A 22,842-nucleotide genomic window follows, 5' to 3' on the forward strand; every position below is an offset into this window, starting at 1 on the left:
CAAATTTAACACCATCCATTACAATGACACACTTGTAACCTACTGTACAATAGAGCGACATCCACTTTCCTACCTATTTTAGATTCTGAGCGGAGCGATGAATGTATTGATTTTACAATGATGTGTTTTATTTTATTTTTTTATTTTTTATGTGACGGTCATCACGGTTTGGGGAAGTAAAACTGCTTTGATTTTCTTCAACAGTATCTTGTTCGATGGGACGGGAAACTGAATCTAGTTGGGGCATTCGGGAGGTCAAATTTTAAAATTCTCAATAGTTTTCAAAAGCGCCGAGAAAAACAACATAAAAATATAAAATTACCGAAATAACTTATTAAATATTACAACACATTATTAGATATATATTAAGTAAATGTTGTATTGCAATGCATACAGATCAGAGATGAGTAGATGACTAAAGGCAAATAAAAATGTTTTCCTGTATATAAATATATAAATTCGTACAAAAAGTATCCATCAATAAACTCTTAACAATTTTATAAATATATCAACCTTTATAATCAAATATTTGGCGTGAAATTTTTTAAATAAAAATTGGATTTACTGCTCGAAAGTCGAATACGAGTTCCGGTTCAATTAATTAATTCAATAACTGACACGTTAAATAGTCACGAAAATTGTACTAATTTTAAAATAACGTTTACACTGTGACATCAAAGATGTTTCGACTAATGATTTTACATCATTTATTAAACAAGCCAATGGCGCTTTGGCTTTGAAACATTTGAAGTTTCTAAATGACCAAGTACAATAATTTACAATAATATGTACTACGCTATGTGTTACGATACATTGCTAATAAAATACTTTAATTTAATCTGTTGTGTATAAATCATTAAACCCTTTGAAAAATATACTGAAGTTTGAATTTTTTCAGGATACCTATAGTAACGTGTAATAGTTGTTCGTAAGAATCTATAAACTACCTACTAAGGTAATCGCTAAATAAAATAAAATATAGTTATTTTTTATTTTTATAAATATTTAAAGTTGATGACAAAAAGTTACAGTGTCATAATAATTAGTCTTTTAACTTTTAAGTCAACGACCATACGAAAATGTGGTAAACCACAACAATACCTGCATGTGATCTATACAATGAGCTACGTACATAGGCTTAGTCAAGTCTTATAACATGTTACATGCACATTTTTAAATCACTTTTTGTTCAGCGCCTATACTCTGTTTTTAAATGGCAGTTTATATTAGTTTTTTAATAAAAAATTGCTCGGTTAATTATGAATTTTATGTGCTTTACAAGATAAAATATTTTACAAAATTTATATTTTATATAATTTATGTATTGTGTGTAATTTTAAACTACTTTTTGTGCAATGAACCCATAATGTTTTCGCGGGCAGTTTCTATTGCTTATCGAAACAATTTATATTTTAGACAAGACAAATCAAACATTGGTAAAATAGAAACAATTGTGGTATCATCTTCTGAACATCAATTTTTTATGAATTATATTGACTATAAATATTATTAAACATAGAACCTTTCTTTTTTAAACAATATTTTTAAATATGTGTAATTATTTGATTGTTATTTCGATCTTCGAAAAATATATATAGTTAGGTTATCCTACTCATTGCATTTACTTTCGTTATTGATTTCAATTTTAATATTTTTGTACCACCGATGTATTATGTTAAACTTGCAATATATCGTATAATGTAAATTGTTTGTTTTCGTTAAGAATTTCAATTTTTATATTGACATATTGATGAGTTTTTTTTCTTTTCAATAATTGTTTTTACTATACTCTTTTAGAATCAACACTGTTGTTATATGTGTACTTTTTAATTTTTAAATGAATATAAATTTTTTTTTTTATATTTACTTTATTTTTTTTTATTTATGTAATCTGTCACTCATTCAAACATTATGACTTGCACAAATTGAGCATTACCCTTTGTGCGCTTGCGTATGTTGTATGAATAAATAAATAAAATATAAATAGTTTTATGAATTGAAACGTATGTACTTATATAGGATAAATCTCATTTGCTGATGAAAAATTCACAACTGTCCAATTAGTATAATTTTAGAATCCACTGCATAGGAGGTAAGCCATTAAAATTGCAGGAGGGGCTAACATTATTAACATCAATGTGAGCGGGAGGGGGGAGCTTCGACCCTACATAACTAAAAAAGAAGGGGGCTTGACGGACTTTTTGGGAGGACTAAACTCTCCGAAGCCCCCATCCCCCGCGATTTCCGCCAATAATCCACTGGCAGTACGATAAGTTGTTGTTACATTTATATTTAAAAAATATAAATTGTAATGTTGAATTTAATATAAATTCTTTATTATATAGGTATATTATTATTTCGACATTCCGTATACAACCAAACGAGAGAGATCAGAAAACTACTAAACTGAAGACCTACTTCAGCATCGATAAACAAATTGAATGCCCAAGTATATAATATATGATATAGGTACACCGATATTTGAGCTTGTTTAAGAAGAAAAACTTTTTGATATTTCAGTACGCGTTGAATTCATATAATATAATTGCTTCTAAGAAACTCGTTGAAGATTATTCATTTTCATACAGAATTTTAATAATTTATACAACAAATGTCACCTTTGGGATATTAAAAGTAGATCAAAACCTACATTTTAGGAACATAGTTTTTTTAAAATACAGTGTACTCCATGAAAATTCCTCACTTTATACAATAATTTATAAGTTAATATTTACCAAATTTGTTTTTTAGGTAGCAGCTACAACAGCGACTGTTAACGATTGCATTAATGTATTATGTTTTATAGTTATAAATTCTCCACTGTTTTTAACATAATATATTAATATAATCGCAGCAAAAATTGCAATAATTATTAACTACCAAATTAACAATGTGAATAATTATATCACTACATTATACTTATGTTTGTGAATATTTTTCAATTACATACTGCCGGTTCCAGCGTCATGTTTTATAATAATTTGTATCGTACCTGACGAGCGAATACGATGCGCGATTATACATAAATCGAATTCGTGTCCTCGTGGCAAATAATTCATATTTGCTGTCGTTATACTAATATTTAAAATACGCATGCTGCAAGCAAATCCCGTTAAATTGGCACTTTCGACGAGTTTATGTGTCGGAGAGACCAACACGTCACACGCAATTGCGGAGAAAGAAATTTTCGACGACAAATAAAACAACATCGTAAAAAATAAATAAATTAGAAAACCTGCGGGACCGCGTTCAAAACGTGACAGTTAGCTGACACAGGCACAACGGATTCGTTTAAAGACATGATAAAGAAACAAATACTAAGGGAAGACGGAGGTATCGTAGATGCGTTTTCGTTGGATTCCAATTTTTCTTCCTCCGCTATAATACAAAATATTATGATATACAAGATACAACTCAGCGCGACTGTAATTATATAGGGTAACCTGAAGATTTTATGATATGATGCACGTAGTTTCAGTGTACAATTTTCAATTACAAATGTATCTTTTATGTACGGATACAACAGCGTACGCACACACACACAAACGCCTATTTTTATGGCCACAGAATTAAAATAATTTAAATTAATTGTCGTTAAGTATTTGTTTTACATTCATGAAATTTCATTATTACTGCTGAAGTGGTATGTAAAAATGAGTTCTGAACTCTTGACCCAAAGTCGTACCCAATCGTGATAGAGAGCTTTCAGACCATTAGTTAAACTGTTTATAAGGAATTATACATCATAGCGATGTAGTATATAGGAAGTATTGAACAAAGACGACCCTTACATTATCTGGGCAAAATAATAGATAATTAATTGACAAATTATTTTGCTAACACTTAAAACATTTATTAAGGTAGTACACTTAAAATAGTTATTAAGGTAATACACTTAAAACAGTTATCTAGGTAATAAAAAGGAGGTAATCACAATGGTCTGCATAAAATACTGATGATATTTATACAATTAAAAACTTTCATAACATGCTATTAATTGCTATTACCGGATTACTCGACGGTGTTTACATAGAATGAACAATAAACTACAAGATAACTACAGTAGAACACACGTAATAACATGTGCAAATGTGAAAATAAAATCGAATAAATAAGCAAAAGCTAAAAAAGAATAGGTATCACCTTTTCACCCACGAAAACAAAACAATAAAATTGGAAATTATTTATCTCAGATAACCATTTTATTTTGAGAGGTAGGTAAATACATACTTTAAATTATTTTTAAAAATATTTTTTTATCTAAGAAGGTATAGTTATTTTCATCTAGATAAAATTATTTCAGCGATGCTCTACACTATATGAAGGTATTTAAACGATCACCATTATGAAAAATATACATTATAATGTACCGTTAATCAGCAACCATATTGCTCTATACTACATTTTGTGCTAAAAGCCGAATCAAAAACTAAATATTTTATCACATTTATTGCATAATAAATACTACTTTTTAATTACCAAATCGAATGTGACATCATAAAAACTTTTGTATTTTTTACATTCTAGCCAGTTGGATAAATTGTTTGATTAGATAACCCGTTTGACGACTGCAACGAAGGTTAAATTCGTCTACGGCAAAAGTAAAATACGAAATAGTTAGGACCGGCTAAGATAACTCAATTCGTATTATACAGAATAATCATTGAATATTTAGATTTTATTGACGCCACTGAGATCCTCACCGATATCTTATTATTTTCATAGAAATGTCATTGAAGCCGATACATAATGTCAGACATGACGAAAAAAAAATGATATTATTATAGTTCTGCGTTTGCTAAACAATTCTGGTCTTGACGCATTGATACGAAAAACTTCACGTGTCTATGGTTCGCAGATAAAACTTCGGCGTACTCGACGTCGTTTTGACGATGAAAATGTGAAAATATACATTGCGAAGTGATGTGTCGTTAACGAGATGTGCACACTGTGAATGATATTATTTTTATGTGGTTCGTCGGTAGTGATTAAAAGAAAAATAATTATATACCTTGTAAGATATTGTAAGATACTGTGAAAATGAAATCGTGGCGTTGGTGTACCCGAATTGCCTATCTATAACGCCGTGTTAAAATAATTACGCAAACACAAATACATCGTGTTGTTATTAATTATTCTATAGGAGTTAATATCGGTTAGATCAGTGGTTCCCAACCTTTTTTTTTTATTCTACGCCCCCCCCCCCCTTAAATTCGAGTATAGTCGACCTTTTTTTGTTTTAGTAATTCAAAATAACTATAAATTACACAACTAATGACTATTCTTTTTTTCATAATTTTAAAAATAAAATCAACTTAATAATTAATAATATTATTTTTATATTTTTGAATACAATTCTATAAATATTTTTTATATATAATATTATTAAAGGTCGACCGATCCGTCTTGCGAATTAAACTTTGTACCTATCGATATTAGATCACCTGCGAAGAGGTCAATCATTATTCAATAATTGTATAATTTTATTGTTAATGGCTTGGTGTGGCGCGGTCCGTACACTCAACTGCGGAAACACTCTAAGTGTACGTATCGGCCAGTGTTACTAGCTCCCGGATGGGTGACCACCCGGGGTTGCAGCAACAAATAGCAACAAATCCTTGCCACACATACAAACGTGTTTCAACCAATTGTTCACCCCCCCCCCCCCCCTACAAACAAAAAAAAATTGCCAAGCTCAAAACAAAAATTGTTATCGATGGATGACTGTTTAAAAACTTAACTTATTGTTTTCAATAGTAGTTGCTTATAGAGTATAACAGCAATATTATCATGTGTAAATTTGTAATAAATTCTAGATCATGAAAGTTAATATACTGTAGGATATAGTTAAAACTTAAAAAGAACCAATTAAAATAATAATAATATAATAACCTTGGATAATAGATAGTATGTTACGTAAATATCGCGTAAAGTTACGTAAGTAATAACAAAATATCTCGGTTAATTAAAATATAAGTTATTTAGTTTACGAGCATTAAATGTATAGTATACTTCAACACATGTTTACCTTATTTTTTTTATTGGGCTGACTAATAATTTACCCACTTAATGATATTTGAGTAAACTTATTAATTATATTATGGCTACTCTTATAAAAACGACTGTAAATTAGACTGTTAGTGTTTTGTATGTTTTATGGCAGTAAGAACTACTATCAACTATATTGTTATTATTATAAAAAATGTTTTATTAGTCTCCATATTATGAATTTTTTATTATTGTCTGGTTAGTTAAAAATATTTCAGAATTCAAAAAATGTAAAATAGAGAATAGATACCGTTTAATAACTCTAAGACGATAATAATTGATTTTTTATTTTACCCCTTTACCTCCTCCTCTCGAGATAGCTATACTGGTACAAAATAGTATACATACATAATAATAAATTATTATTTAACAAATGAGAAGAATCACATTTCGATACACATCTGTATTATGTATGTATATCCAATTTTGGACTGTTATATTTTTCTGGGTTTAATGGCTTATAAATAAAGAGTGATATTTTCATTATCACATAATGTAATTTCAGAATATAACCCTATTGTGAATCACCAGTCGGGTTATTGAAAACCGAGCAAAACATTTTCGGAAAAAACACATCCAGTAACACTATAAAAAACGCTAATTTCAAAATAAAACAGTTTTTTCTGTGTTTTTATTTCATATTAATATTGTAACATTGCAATTAAATTATGGCTGAATAATAATACATAGGTATCCCAAGTACCTAATTTAAAAATGTTCAGGTTTTTTTTTTAATTAATTAAGAATTTATCTGACTTTCAAGCAAAAGCTTAAATTTTAAAATAATCTTCGTTATTTAATTAAAATGAAAGCAAACATTCAGGAAGCTTTATATATAAAATAAAATATACAAATATCAGAGAAACTTTTGGTATAGAATGCTGTATATTATGTAGGTATATGAATAACGAAAGTCTGCCATTTTACCAAAAATTATCTTCTAAACAAATATATTTATCCCTAACGAAGAAAATATATACTTATGCCCTGCGAGAAGAGAACAATGTTTTGAGTTCAATATGATAAATCTATACTTGACAATAAGTTGTTGTATGTATGAAGCAATAAATATTTTAAAAACGTTAATAAGGTTTTGAGCACATTTAGTTTATTTTCTTTGTAGAAAATAAAATATGGAATTAAATCAATATAAAATAATAAAGTTAAGTTATTCTAGAATATTTATGCTGTACTGAATATTTAGAAAATGTTCATTTAAAAATATAAAGTGAAATACATTTTATATAACATAATATACATATATAGTGTATTATTTATTACTTATTAGTTAATAATTATTATAATATTAAAATTTTTTTTTACGAATGGATTGAAATAATAATTACGCCCCTAACAAAATTAAAATTAACTTTAAGTAAATACCTACCTACTACAATATTACTTTAATCTGTCAATGTTTTTTTTATAAATTCTAACAGCATTTGATAAGTACAATAATAAACTATTATGTTATATTAAATATTTATGAATATGATTAGAAAATAATATATGTATTGAATTTGTGTGTAGTGTGGGTAACATCGCTACTGTATATATTATATTAACGTATTCAATGGTTTGTGATTATCGTATATTTTAATAATGATAATGATGTACGTTCAATATAATTTAATAGAAACTATTTAAATTATTTAATGTAATTTCCGATTTATTGACTTTACACATGAAAGGACCGTAAATCATAGTAAATAATACTTTTGAAAGATATTTAAACATAATGAAAATTTACATAATATACACATAATCGTCATGGTATTTTTTTTCGGGGGGGGGGGGGGGGGGGGAAATAATTTTACTGAAATAAAGTATTAATAATAAATTATTATTATTTAACAATATACAAATCATTAAGATAATATAGGTTTCCTGAGCAACATTACAATGTAGGCTTATTATAATATTGAAACATATAAAAGTAGACTCTACGTGTATTAAAGATAAAAAAATCAAAACCGTAGATACATTATTTTATCACGTACGTGAAACTTAGTTTCTAATAAATACGATTATTGTATGCAATAATTGTTTTTATAATTTTAGATTGATTTTATTATAGCAATAACGGTAACAAAATGTTAGTGTTAGATAACTTGATTAATTTTTCGGATGTTGATACATATTAACACGAATCCATACATTTCGTACACTTTTGATTGCGTTACACAATTCGATTTTCATTAATTTGAATTAGGGCTATAATAAAATAACTACTTCTACTTAGCCTTATGGTATTCCGTATATTGGATATGTTTTATAATTTAACATTAAGTAGAAGATATTAAGAGGCATAATGGATATTTAATCTTAAAAACGTTTAAAATAATTTTCTTCAGGTTCTCCACTAGGTACTAAATAATAGTGTTCATAATTCAGATCCAACCCATATTGGTGTCTGAGCATTAGTATTTTAATAGTTATTTCAGTTAATAATTTCAAATACCATACATTTTGAATAAATAATAATTCTCTGAGATGTTACAATGTGATTAGTTACTTCACAGTTTTATTAAACTAATCATTAGATTTTTGAAGTATTCACTTTCACTCACATTATTTCAGTTGTATTTAAAATAAAACTTTAAAGATATTTTTTTAATAGAATAATAATTATTTAATTCAAATGTCGTTAAAATTAATTGTCGTAGGTATACAATAGAAATTTATTTTTGTATTTAGAGCTATATTTTATGTATGAGTCAAAATTTAATTTAAAAATGATTCAATAAATATTAAATTATTAAAATTAATTACCATAAATCTTGAAAGACGTTTTTATTAAACCAAACTTATGAAGCGTAGAATTTAAGAAAAAAAAATAGAAATGTACAAGAAAAGAAAATAGTGTAAAAATGTAAGCACTTGTTATTATAAAAATTGTTGTTGAAATCGTACATTGCTCAGAATTTTTTGTTTTAATGATGCAACAGCCAACAGCATCTCTACGTTAAAATGTAGAGTAATAATAATACCACATTTAGGTAGACCACATTTTAGCATTATGCACAGCACGAATTAATTTATATTTTTAAGATCTTAAAGTTAAACTTACTTATAAGTTATAAGCTACTTATGGTATTTCACAAAATATACCAGAAAATGTTTTTCGCAATTGAAATATTTGTATTCATAAATATGAATCATTGGTCTCTTGAAATAGTTAATACATTTAATAACCTACATTAACTGTAGATTTTAAAACTATTATTTTCTATTATTTTTATTTTGCATATAGGTTAACCATGTCTGTCACCAGTTGACAAGTCTTTAATAATACAAACATGTTGATCTCGATCTATCATCATTAATATATTTTAGGTCCCACGGTGTAACACTAGTGACGTGCTATCTTTTCGGTATTGTATGGTGTACGCAGCTGTTAAATATTATATTTCTATTTTAGCATGAAATAATTACGTTTAATAAATTTGAATAATTAAACCATTATCTAATGATTAAATGTAAGTTCTTGTAACACCCTGAGGAAAATTTCGTTCTGTTGTTATGCTTTGAATTAGGGTGAATACTTATTCATTACACATAATATACTATAAATAAAATATATTGTACTACGGTATATTGATACATGTATAAATAATAATTTAATTAAACACTTCAATTAGTATACGATAATAAACAATTTTTTTAATTTAAAATATCTATCTTCATTAACTTAAAAATACACCTGAACAATTACATAAACCACATAAAATTATTATATAATCATTTAATATTATTATTTAATATCATTATTATTTCTGCATCAATTACTGATGAGTAAATAAACAAATATTTAGTAGACGTATCATTGAATAACCAAACATATATATTATTATATAGCTTAACCTAGAATCTAATCTTAGTAGTAAAAGTATTTTTAAAATTAAGTGATATTCCAAGATAACTAAATTTTGTTAAATAAGTATTATAATGAAATTCTTGATTTAATATAAATAATCAGTAATTTAAATAATGTAATATTAATATAAATAATATTATAGTTTTTGGTTTAGCTTAACTAAAGGACGTTTTAATAAAACCTTTGTATTATAATGTATTTATGATATATTCAAAATATTTATAACAATTTTGTAAAACTGAAAAAATAATGTAAGTCACTCAACTCGAGGCAATGTAATTTATTTGTGATATGGTTGTGCATGGATCATTGAGATTAACCGACAAGCACAAATTTGAATTAATAGTTTTTAGTCCCTTAAGGTTACACAAGACTTACGACAAAAATAACGTTTTCTTTTAATTTCGTTTCATATTTTATAATAATATATCTAAAACACTATTTTTTTTTGCTACCAAATTAATAAAATTAATTTTAAAATCAGTCAAATTTAAAACAGTAATTTGATATGATTATAACTATTTTATCCAAACTTAAAAATTTTTAGAACAGAGGTAAAAATTAATGGAATTAAATGTACCAATAAACAGTACAACGACCATGTTATCTATTGTATACACATTAATCATTATATACGATGATATTTCTAATTTTAAAATCCTGTTATATTTTTATGTTCCGGCTTTAAATTGATTATTATTTAATTCACAACAAGTATTTGTAATTTATGCAACAGGTGCCCATATATTGGAGAAAGAAATGGTATATTAGTATACGATCTTGGAGATGACGAATCTGGGATTTAACGACACATTGCGTGACAGAAACACTTCCGCGTGGCGACAACTGATAAGAAAATCCGCCGTGATGCAGCTTCATGTCCCCGGCCTTCCACTTTGGAATTTCAAAACAAAATTAACTTCATTCGTTTGTGCTTTGTTTGCTTAAATCCCATCGTTTGTGCTCAACTCCTCTCAAAGTCATTCAACTTTCAAAGCAGGGGGCTGGGGACATGCTTGACCCCCCCCCCGTCCACTTTGGAATTTTGGAACAAAATTAACTCCATTCGTTTGTGCTGATTTGTGCTTTTAACCCAGTCGATTGTGCTCAATTCCTTTCAATGTTATCCAACTTTGAGAGTTGGGGGCTAAAGTGGAATCCCAGGTACTCCCCTTTTTCTGCGAAACTGATCAAAACTGTCCACATAATCATTTTTACATCTATGGTGTTTAGACGTAAAATATTTGGTTTACCAGGAAACCCCATACACTTGTGGATTAGAATTTTCTTACGCATAATAAGAAAAAGTTATAAGTCCCTAAGAAAATTAATTTTAAATTACAAAAAAAAAGTTAAAACCATTATATTTTATTTAAATAATATGAAGGTAAAAAAAATCATAAAAATAGAGCTTCATGTCTTTAAAAAAAATTGCTCAAACTGTTTTCTAATCCATATCGGTTTGATTTTCCAAAATACATATAATGTATTTAAAGTACCACCTGTATCACAATTATATCTTTAGTATTAGGCTGTAAGTCCATTTGTTGGGTCGCAAGTATTTTTTTCCAGAAATACCTAGCACAAATTTAAAAAAAAATTTCTAATCCAGTGTATGGGTTTTCCTGGTAAACCAAATGTTTTACGTCTAAACACCATAGATGTAAAAATGATTATGTGGACAGTTTTGATCAGATTCGCAGACAAAGGGGAGTACCTGGGATTCCACTTTAACCTCCAACTCTCAAAGTTGGATAACATTGAAAGGGATTGAGCGCAAACGACGGGGTTAAAAGCACAAACCAGCACAAACGAATGGAGTTAATTTTGTTCCGAAATTCTAAAGTGTGGGGGAGGGGTTAAGCATGTCCCCAGCCCCCATGCTTTGAAAATTGAATGACTTTGGGAGGAGTTGAGCACAAACAATGGGATTAAAAGCACAAACTAGCACAAACAAAACACAAACGAATGGAGTTAATTTTGTTTTGAAATTCCAAAGTGGGGGGACGGGGACATGGAGCTCCGTGACACTATCGTTGAAATAGGATTTTTGCACAGGTACCCACGTTTCAAGATTAATTCGAAAAATAATTATAATTATATATATTTCTATTGTATGTCCTATCTTTTTATGTGTTAAAGAACCAATTAAATAATAACTGATAAGTAGATTATCTTAAGTGTGAATATCGTGATGCGTCTTATCTACGTAGTTACCAGATGTGTAAAGTCTTGACAAAAGGCTGAGAAAAAATCGTTATTACACATGGCTGTAGGTTAAGATTTAATGGCCTATCAAGTATCTATTCCAAAAAATTGTATTTCAAAATTATTTAAAATGGAGTTCAAACATCTAAGACATATTATATTACACTGTAAATAAAATATGAATTTAGTAGGATGAAACTATTTATTATTTGCATGATTATACAAAAACGCATTTGATTGCAATCAAAAAATTGATTTATGGATAGGTATGTTATTGGAAAGGAAAAACGATTACAATTTACAACGTCCATTTCCAGTATAATTTGTTGATAAATTATAGTAATCCATACAATTATTTTATTTTTAAACAAATCCCAGTGCCCCAGTTATAATAATGTTTAGTATAAAATAATAATTTTAAAAATGCACTACAATAACATTTTTAGTATTTTTATCGCCGGATACTATATAATGTTGACAACTTATGTCTTAAATTGGGTGTAGTTTATTTTCAACTTTTAACGGTTAGCCGCCTGTTATAAATTTTTCCTGTAATGCTTTTCTTATAGAATTCTATTCACGAACCAGTTAAACCATGATGAAAGTATAATAAAGAATGTTTATTAACTGTACCTACATAATGATATAAGAGAGGAGAGTAAAACTTTTTATGGTTGTTTATTCAAATTCAAACATTCAAAATTATTTATTTTTAACTCTATAGTATAAATAAACGGTTGTACTTTGAAAAGATAATAATAATATAATAAATTAAAAAATAATAATTACGAAATATCAGTATCACACGTAAGCTACAAAAATTAAGTTCAAGTTTTTGAAAAGAATTATTTTTACCAAATTCAAACAATAAACTGCAGACTGCAGAGAATTCAGTAGAAACATTGGATTTCTCCATACAACTATACTCGTTTATTTGTTTATTTGTTTTTTTTTTGTTTTTGTCACATGTTTGTAGTGCACTAGTGTAGGTGTTACTTAATATATTATGTCTTCCGTACGTTTTTTTACTTTTTCACTGTATTCAATCATACTATAATATTAAAATAATATTCTTTGATTTCGTTTAAAATCGCTTTAAAAATCTTCTCTTTATTTTATTTATTTTTGCTATGACATAACGTAGGTATGTACATATTTTATTTTGTACGTGGCTGTAAGCACATATGCTATTTTTTATTTTATATTTTGTGTTTTCGTCTTTCCATACATATTCAATATTTTATACAGTGTGCACTAGGTGTAGTGAAGGAAACGTTTATATACAATTCACATTTCCCAGCCCCCAGAATAGCTGACAGTTGGTATAATGTATACCTGCTAGTGCATTGTGAGTGTTCCATTTGGAGAAACATGTCCATTGTTACATATTATTTATTTTTTTTTTTACGAATAAACATTGATAAATATTCACGAGAATATTGCACAACTGATCGTCCAATTAATAAATATATACGTAACTATAGTTAACTAAAATCAGCGACAATTAAATTTTTTCGTGTGCATTTCAATTTTTATTTTTTTAAATATTATAATTTTATTAACTATATACAAGCTTTTAGCTAAAACTGTACCTAGTCTGTAATACATACGCCATCGGCCATGCACTAAAAAATTGTATCCGATAACCCCATATATCATTACCTACATAAGTCGGTGTATATGTCCTTTCCAATTTTCTAAATGACATACAATTTATCACAAATAAATGAAATAAATGGTCCATAACTAAAATGTTATGAACGTTTTTGCGTCCCTTCGTTTCTTTACCTACCATATTATTTATTTACTCATAATATGGTAACAACGGGCATAGGAAACAAAACCATTTTTGTGTATATCTATAGAGATATCTGTGCATGTTATAAGTTCGTATTTTCGTAGTTTAATATGTAACAGCTAGGTAGGTACAGTAAAAATACATCAATCGAACATTTTTTAGTTGGAAAGAATATTTTATTATATACTTCAAAAATATCATTTCGACGATTTCCTTTAGAAAACTTATGACTTTGTTGTTCTCAAGCTTACAATTTCATTTACAGGTAAATAATTCTAGCATATTGATATTGTTTATCATTTTATTTTATGCAGCACGTCAGAAGTATATTAACTACTTGCATTTTGAGACTTCTCAATTCTCACGAGGCTTGTATTATAATATAGTTTAAGGCATTGATTAAATTAAAATCAATGGTATACGTTTCGTCTACGAGAATCACAAACTATACAGAAATCCAAACAAAGCGAGTGATTTTAATAAAATTATATAATTTTGTGAACTCGCATCAATACGTTATTGTATACTTTTACAATGCGAATGTTCGTAATAATAATTTTTTTTGTTGTCAGCAACTCTTTTAGTTCTCTGTTTCTATGATTGTAATATATTCAACATTTATTATACAAAATAATATATGTGACAATCATTATTAAACTATACTACTAAGTTTGTTTTCAAGTGAGGTACAGTATAGAATTCAGCTGTAGTATAAACAATTTATATAATGGCGTAATTAATTGAAGTGTCTAATAAAACATTATGGGCCAATTTACAGTAGATTCTATCCTGACCTGATTTTCGGTAAGAGTTCCAAAAAACGAAAACGGTTTACCTAGTATTTAAATAAAAATATTATTGGTAGTATTTTCTATATCGTTCTCAATTTGTACACACTATTATAGCTTTTATGTATTGCCTATACTCCTTTATCAGCGTGGTCAAAACTTAAACAATTCTTTTGCTCCTAGCAACGCACAACCTAAGGATGTATTGATTTTAGGTTTACTTTTTATTGGTAAGAAGAACATTTTTCGGGGGACAGTAAGAAGAGTTACTGAAGTTTCATTTACCCCACCTTTATACGAACAGGAAATCTTATTTGAATGGTACTTTTAAGAGGTAATGTTTCTATGTTCGTGGTAGTGTTTCTAAGAGCATGACCTACATAACTGAAAAAAAAATAATACTAAAGGAATCACTGCAGCTAGCATGCAGGTCTTATCCTAGTTAAGTCAGTTGGATTAATTTTTTTAATGAGTTGATTTGAGATACATAATAGTATATCTGTTGTACAGTGGAAAAAATAAAAAATACTATTCGTTGCTAAGATGATCGAAAAGAGACAAGCGACAAACACTATACCCGGACCGGACTCTGTAAGCCTGTGTGGATTTTATATTATTATTTACTAAACAAATTACTTGTGGTCATCTTCTAAAAGACTTACCTATAGTATATTATTTCCTTTGAAGTCCGCGTATTAAATAAACGGGTAGCAAATATAATCTTAAAAATGTTTATGACTATCGTCTTTTTCTTTAAATTAAATTAATGTCTGCACATTTTATGTTTTACACAATGGTTTTTGTTTTCTATCACATTTCAAAATTAATCAGGTTTTTATTTTTTTTTAATTAAATTAAATCAAAATAATATAATATGTGTTAATATTACAATTTACAATACGGATATATGATTTTGTATTATATCTAGTTTGATTGTGTTGCTGAGTATTATCTAATTGATATTTTTTAGTTCTCTCTTAACACCGTGATTTAATTCTACATTTAACGTTTTATTGTAAATTAAATAATAACTACCTATACAATATTAGTGTATTGTCATTACATTATTAATTTTATCATTCATATTATTACTACCAAATTGTTATGCAGTTATTGCACATTATTAATCTACGTTGATGTAGGTCATGTCAATTTTGTTCAGTAATTACGGGTTCTCGATTAAATAAAATTGACGTGTTATTACGGTCCTAAGAATTTAGGTCTATTTAGGTATAAATTATAATGGTTTTTTTTCAATCAAACAAATTCTTATGAAAACGTCTCGGCCACACACTTTTTAGGTTTGATAGGTGTGTTATTCCGGTCAATATGAATGAGATTTCGTGTTTTTGTAGTCTACGTTTCATAACAAATACCTACCTAGTAAAATAGGAAAACGTGTTCGATAAATAATTATAAAATCACTCGCATACAGCAAAATAATTATTACCCTTAGTGTGTCAATCGTTTCTAAATTATTATTAGTTGTTTTCTTTCGAATATACGAATAGGCCCCTCTATTATAAGCTTTATAACACGTTTAGAAGTTTTTGGTTTTAGTTGAATATCAAAAATAAAACTTTTATTAAAAATTACTGGCTAAGGATATATTATGATATTAGGCATGCAATTGCAAATCATATACATAATATCACTATTATGTAATATGTAAAATACCTAGGGTCAGATATAAAATATTTTAGTTTCAAAAAATGCATACGTGCAAAACGTTTAAACATATAAATATAATTTATAACAGGTGTTTTTTTTATATAAAAATATATTTTAATTTTTTCACTGGAAAACAAAAAAGAACAAAAATACTTTGTTTTAGTACAAATGTTTAATCCAAGAAGATTGACAACGACCGACTACATTAAGAGGATTTATTTGGTTTTTTTTAAGTTGCTTATATTACGAAAAAATTGTATTTTATTAAATTACGAGATTTTTAAAATAATCTTTTATTTATATATTTTGTACATCATTAAAAATGTTCAAACTGATTCCTTTCAAATTCAATTGTTCTCATTCGGAACAACCACTTTATTTTATTAAAAACCAAGAAATTACTATTGGTCACATGTTTCTACTAGATTTAGTTATACAAGTGCAAATAGTGTTTAATATTTTTACTTATATAAATTAAAATTATAGTTGAGATGCGGAACAATACGAATAAATGAACACACGTGATGTGTACATTGTATTCATTTTTCTAGAAAAAAAATCACCATTCGTAAATAAATGTGAACAATGTCAATGTGTGAAGATTGCATTTCGCGTAATTCTCAATTGTTGACAATAATATAATATCTGCAAAAGGTTTTTGCACAATAATATTGTATTGTTATAATTATTTTAATATTTTGTGTCTTACACTATTATGATAATCGTTTGATAGTAATTTAGTCATCTACTTGAAACAAATAACAATAATGGTTCTTGCCAGGGACGGCTCCAGTGACATTGTTAGGGGGGGGGGGGGGGTGTGGCAAGTCATTATTTTCAGAAAATGTCAATGATTTTTTTTGTAATTTTGTTTTTAACAGTATAAAATTGTTTAGAAATACAGCTTGGGGGGCGGCCTCTAGCCTCACTCCCCTGGGGCCGAGTTCTTGCTAGTTTTCTCAAATATACTATGGAAAAACAATGACGAACTGTAGAAAAAATGAAGACTATATGGAATCGTGATTTTGATCGAATTCAAAAGCGTTATTCGAATATTTTATTGTGACTTATAAACAAAAACTGTAACACGTCTACAGTCTATAATACAGCTTTCTCAATATTCCACCCAAATCTTGTGATAGCTTAAACAATCTCAAGCGCCATTGTTTTGCTTGTTAATTTTATTATGGGCCAAAAAGTGTTTAGGGACAACAGTTTATCAATTAATTAGTGTGTTTAGGTCATAGGACATATTAAACACACTAATAATTACACACTAATAAAACATTTTTCGTACTTCCTGTTTTTAGAAATTCAAATTTAAAACAATCATTTATCTTATGGTTGGTCAATTATTGCATAACTGTACGACCATATAATATTATATCATGTCAGCATTATGTTTCTGTGATCACTTTTTTGAGTCGAAAATTTAATTCAATTTGACAATCGTTTCTGGTATAAAATGTATTTAATTTTTCTTCACAATTGGAAAAATATAACAAAAAACAGCGTGAAATCTAGAGTAAAAATGTTTGTATTTCAGTCAAAAAGCTTGAACATTTAATACTAGATTTCTTATATTAAGTTCTATTCTTATAACAGTTGATTACGTCAATAGGTATATTGAAAACAAATATATAGTCACAATAGTAATTGTATAAGTGTTTAAAATTTTAATTTTGACGAAATCATACCTTATATATATTTTTAATTCAACATTTATTTGAAATTACTTATACAGTCTGTAAAATATGAATATATTTACCTACCCATCGGGTATTTATTATTTACCCACATCATGTACGTTACCTATAAATGGTTAATTTTTGAAGGCTATGTGATGACGTGAACATTTTGAAAAGTATCATGCCAATTACATGGTAAAAATAGGCGTGGAAAGAAAAATTTGTATTTATGTATTTTTATTAATAAATGAGGGTTTTGGAGACACAATCCTACAGCGGGGGTGCTTAAATTAAAAGTATGCAAATCACTAAAATAAGTTTGAGAAAAAATTCTAATTATGAGGTTAATATTTGTCAAAAAAAAAAAAAATATCAACAGTTTTAAGTTAGAGGCGGTGGAGATACGATCAAGTTTTTTTTTGATGTTACTACATATTTGAATTCAGCTCACGTTTTTATTTCAGATCAGTAATTTGAATTGTTTACGCTTAAATTATATTTGAGATTGTTTTTAGATTCTGAGGGAAGAGATGAATATACTGGGTTAACAATGATGTGTGTTTATTAATTTTTTTTTGTGTCTGTCACCACCGTTTGGGGCAATAAAACGGCTTCGATTTTCTTCAACAGTACCTTGTTCGATGGGAAATTGAATCTATTTGATGCAATTTACAATTCCCAATAGTTTTCAAAAGCACTGGGCTTAACAACATATAAATTAAGGAAAAACGGGATTTTTTACGCAAAATCGGTTTTGGACAAGTTCGATTTTGGTTTTTGGTGTAACTCTGAAACAAATTAACGTAGATATATGACATTTTTACCGATTGTTTGTATAAGCATTTGTCCGTAGCCGTAGTTTATATTAATATAAATATTAGTGAATGTCGAATTTGATGTTACTCATTAGTTAACATTTTAAATCTTCTCGATCGGTACCTAGTTTGTTTTCTATTATATATATTACTACTCGATATGATAATATCAGATGGTAAATTCTAACTGCATTATTTGAAACATTTTTATTTTGTTGTGTAGTTTTTTATACACCTGGTTCAACGATTCCTATTTTTGGTGGGCGAGCACTTGACTTTGCGACGACGCCGTGTGCCCGGAATGGACAATTATAGACCATGAGTTCAGTTATACCTAGAATTCACGATCGGCACTATTCACTGACCGACTGTATTTATGGAGTCTATATTGTATTAGTAGTGTGAGTAGCTAGATAGTGGTCGGGATTTTCCAAGAAAATACCTATGATCACCGCTATATGGCTGTGTGAATATGTGTTAGTACTTGGTGCAGTGTGTATTGTAATTTAAAACACGGTTGAAATGAGGTATCCAACAATCAAATAAAAATTGGTACAACAATAAATAATAAAAAATATATAAAATAAAATTATTGATAATACAATTAATGGTGGATATAAATATAGTAATACTATAATTTATAGTAACTATATATTTCGAGTTATGTGACCAGTGGCATAATGTTACATTGGTACACAGACTCTTTTGGTTCAACAAATATATTATATAAACTTACGGCTCAACAGATAAAAATAATAGTTTTTAAGGACAGCCCTTCTAAATAAAAGAATAGGTAGGTAATAATTTAATAATGTCAATACAATAATAGTAATAACGCATATTTTTGATTTGGTTTGTATAAAATATTAAAAATACGATATGGTCACCCTTGACACTGATACAAAAATACAAATAGTAACAAATAGCTCTTCCGGCTCAACAGCATTTACTAATTAATACATGAATAATAAATATAAAAGCTTATAAATTGTCGGCAAGCAGACTGGCCAGCTGCTGCTACTTAAATCTAAATAGAAATTCACTTCAAAGTTTTCACGCATACCCATAATTAATAATATATTATAAAATATAACATTAATGTGCAACCGAATGTATTATACTCTTATTCAAGCCTCGTGCATATGCAATTAATAATAATAATAAATAAATGCTCAATCACAACGATTTGCGTGCATTAAAAAATGTATTATATAAAAATTAAAAAACTTGGCTATTAGTATCCGGTATAATCATTGAGTGTAACTGAATGGTATAGTAAAATACCTTTTTAAAATTTAAGGAAATAATGTGTTTAGAACTTTGTTTAAATGCTACTACAGCCTTTCTTACGACTGCCCGTACAATATGCCTATATAAATATCATGTTATATAACACGTGATAATAATTAGTATAAACCATTCAATAACAGATAATAATATAATTAAAATAAATAAAATATAATTAATATAATTTGCATTGTGTGTGTGTGTGAGTAGAAGGGTTGTTGTTACTTGTTCGTGAATACGGTTTTATAAAGAGTAATTCACCAATCATGCTAATCCATTTTTATTCAATAATCTATCATTAATAATACAGCTATTCAAAGTCTGATTTTTGATATATTGGTACTTATATACTTAAAGGACATAGTGGTTTTGGATTTTTGATATTTTTTGTCGTGTTGTGGCAATACAAACTTCTATTTTTTTTAGATTCTGAGCGAAGCGATGAATGTATTGATTCTACAATGATGTGTGTTTTTTTTTTTATTGTTTTTTTTATTTTTTTTTTAATTTTTTTTTTATTTTTGTGTCTGTCATCACCTTTTAGGACAGTAAAAGTGCTTGGATTTTCTTCAATAGCAACTTTTCTGATAGGAAAGTGAATCTAGTTGGTACTTTGGGGGGTCAAAAGTAAAAATTTCCCAGAAGTTTTCACAAGCGACGTGAAAAACAAAAGAAAAATTAAGGAAAAACGGGAATTTTTACGCAAAATCTGTTTTCGAGAAAATCGATTTTGGTTTTTGGTGTAACTCTAAAACAAATTACCGTAGGGACATGAAATTTTGACTGAATGTTTATATTAGCATTTTCTATACACCATAAAATTTACAAAATATTTTGACTCTTTTTGAGCTGTTTACGGCCATTGTCAGTTTTCAATTTTTTTAGTTTTTTTTTCTATAAATATCAATAAAATTTTATCTGTTGAGTAAAAAAGCTTGAAAATTTAATAGAAGGCTCCCAGGTTATTGTTTCAAAGGCAGATGAAAAAAATTAAGAATCCGTAGTCACAGTTTTTAATTATAAGCATTTAACGTTCAAATTTTGACAAAATACGGAAAAATCACGAAAAATAGCAAATTATTTTGAGTTGAGAATTCATAAAAATTTTTCTTTTTAAATCTAAGATTTGAAAATGTAATATAAGATTACTCATAAGTTTGTCTACCTTTATCAAAAAAAAAAATGTCTAGAAGAAACTTAAATTAAATTTTTATGAGCGTCTGAAATTTATATTTTTACAACATTTGATATTTACTCGATTTCTCATGTAACAATTTTCTTATTTTATTGTAATTAAAAAACGAATGACTGTAGATACTTGAAAATTTCACTGAATGTTTATATTAGCATTTTCTATACACCATAAAATGTTGAAAATATTTTTACTCTTTTTGAGCTGTTTACGGACATTGTCAGTTTTCAATTTTTTTAGTTTTTTTTCTATAAATATCAATAAATTTTTATTTGTTGGGTAAAAAAGCGTGAAAATTTAATATAAGGCTCCTGATATATCGTTCTAATAGCAGTTGAAAAATATTAAAAATACATAGGCACAATTTTTTTTTATAAGCATTTAAAGCTCAAATTTTGACAACATTTATCAAATTTATAATTTATTAATTATTTTGTAGTTAAAAATTTAAACATTTTTAACTTTTATGGCTAAGGATTTAAAATTTAAAACAAGGCTCCACGTAAATAGGTTATATATAAATTACTTTATTCACAATAATATCATCAAATATACTTGGTAAAATCATAGGCTGACTGACCGTTTTCGCTCAGAATCGTTTTTCTTATACAATGATATTATATCATTGAATTCAAATTTAACACCATCCATTACAGTGACCCACTTGTAACCTACCGTACAGCAGAGCGACATCCACTTATCCACCTTTTTTAAACATGAACTCTTCTTTTCAACTTTAAATTATTTAACGGATATAAAAATAAAAATTCATACGATTGAGTTACTTAACTCTACTAAACTTACCGAGATACATAACTGTACTAAGGAAAATAGGTACATAATATTGGGTTTGAAAAATATGAGGATGATTTGAAAAGGTTAGTATTTATATTTAAACATTTTAATTTGTAAAAATGGTTCAAGTATAATAAAACAAGAAACAATTATATATTATACAATATTTCAATAATTTCATATTTTTGTAAAACCATTTTTAAGGACTTTCATCCTTAGTATAAATATTTTTATAGTTGGAAAACTAATCGTTCAAATTTTAAATTAGCTACATAAACATTTTTAAAAAATATATCCACCAGATAAATTACAGTAAAAAGGAGAATTCTAATTTGATAAACAGAAGTTTGTATCGCCACAGAATTTAGTAGTACATAATATCTCAGGAATTTTAACAAACGGCCTTTAAGTATATTTAAAAATTCTAAACAATTCTAAAAATTAGAATTTGAATAAATTCAATATTAAATGAAATAATGGGGATGAGCATGCTAGGTGAATCACCTCATATCTATATATATATTAATGTTGGTGCCAACAGTATGTTAAATACTGTTTTACTGAACGTGAGGCGTGTTTCTACATAATTTCTACTAAACTTTAAACAATTATTTAAACATAAAACCAGACAAAATGGCATGGTTTTTCTTGACAAGGAACTATCTAATCTCAGTG

At 27.4% G+C, this 22,842-nt stretch overlaps 1 protein-coding gene across 3 annotated transcripts in view; it reads left to right on the plus strand.

Annotated features, from left to right (window-relative positions):
- The window catches only part of LOC132940851 (octopamine receptor-like), a 170,964-nt gene that overhangs the window by 7,617 nt on the left and 140,505 nt on the right, over window positions 1-22,842 (plus strand). The window contains exon 1 of one of the 3 annotated variants that reach the window (XM_061008642.1): window positions 11,954-11,983. The exons of the other annotated variants lie outside the window; for them this stretch is intronic. The gene's annotated coding sequence lies outside the window, so the exon portion shown is untranslated. Of the gene's footprint in view, window positions 1-11,953; window positions 11,984-22,842 lie in introns of those variants that run through there. 3 annotated transcript variants of the gene reach the window in all.

Source organism: Metopolophium dirhodum, chromosome 3 (assembly GCF_019925205.1).
Source record: "Metopolophium dirhodum isolate CAU chromosome 3, ASM1992520v1, whole genome shotgun sequence".
Taxonomy (NCBI): Eukaryota; Metazoa; Arthropoda; class Insecta; order Hemiptera; family Aphididae; genus Metopolophium; species Metopolophium dirhodum.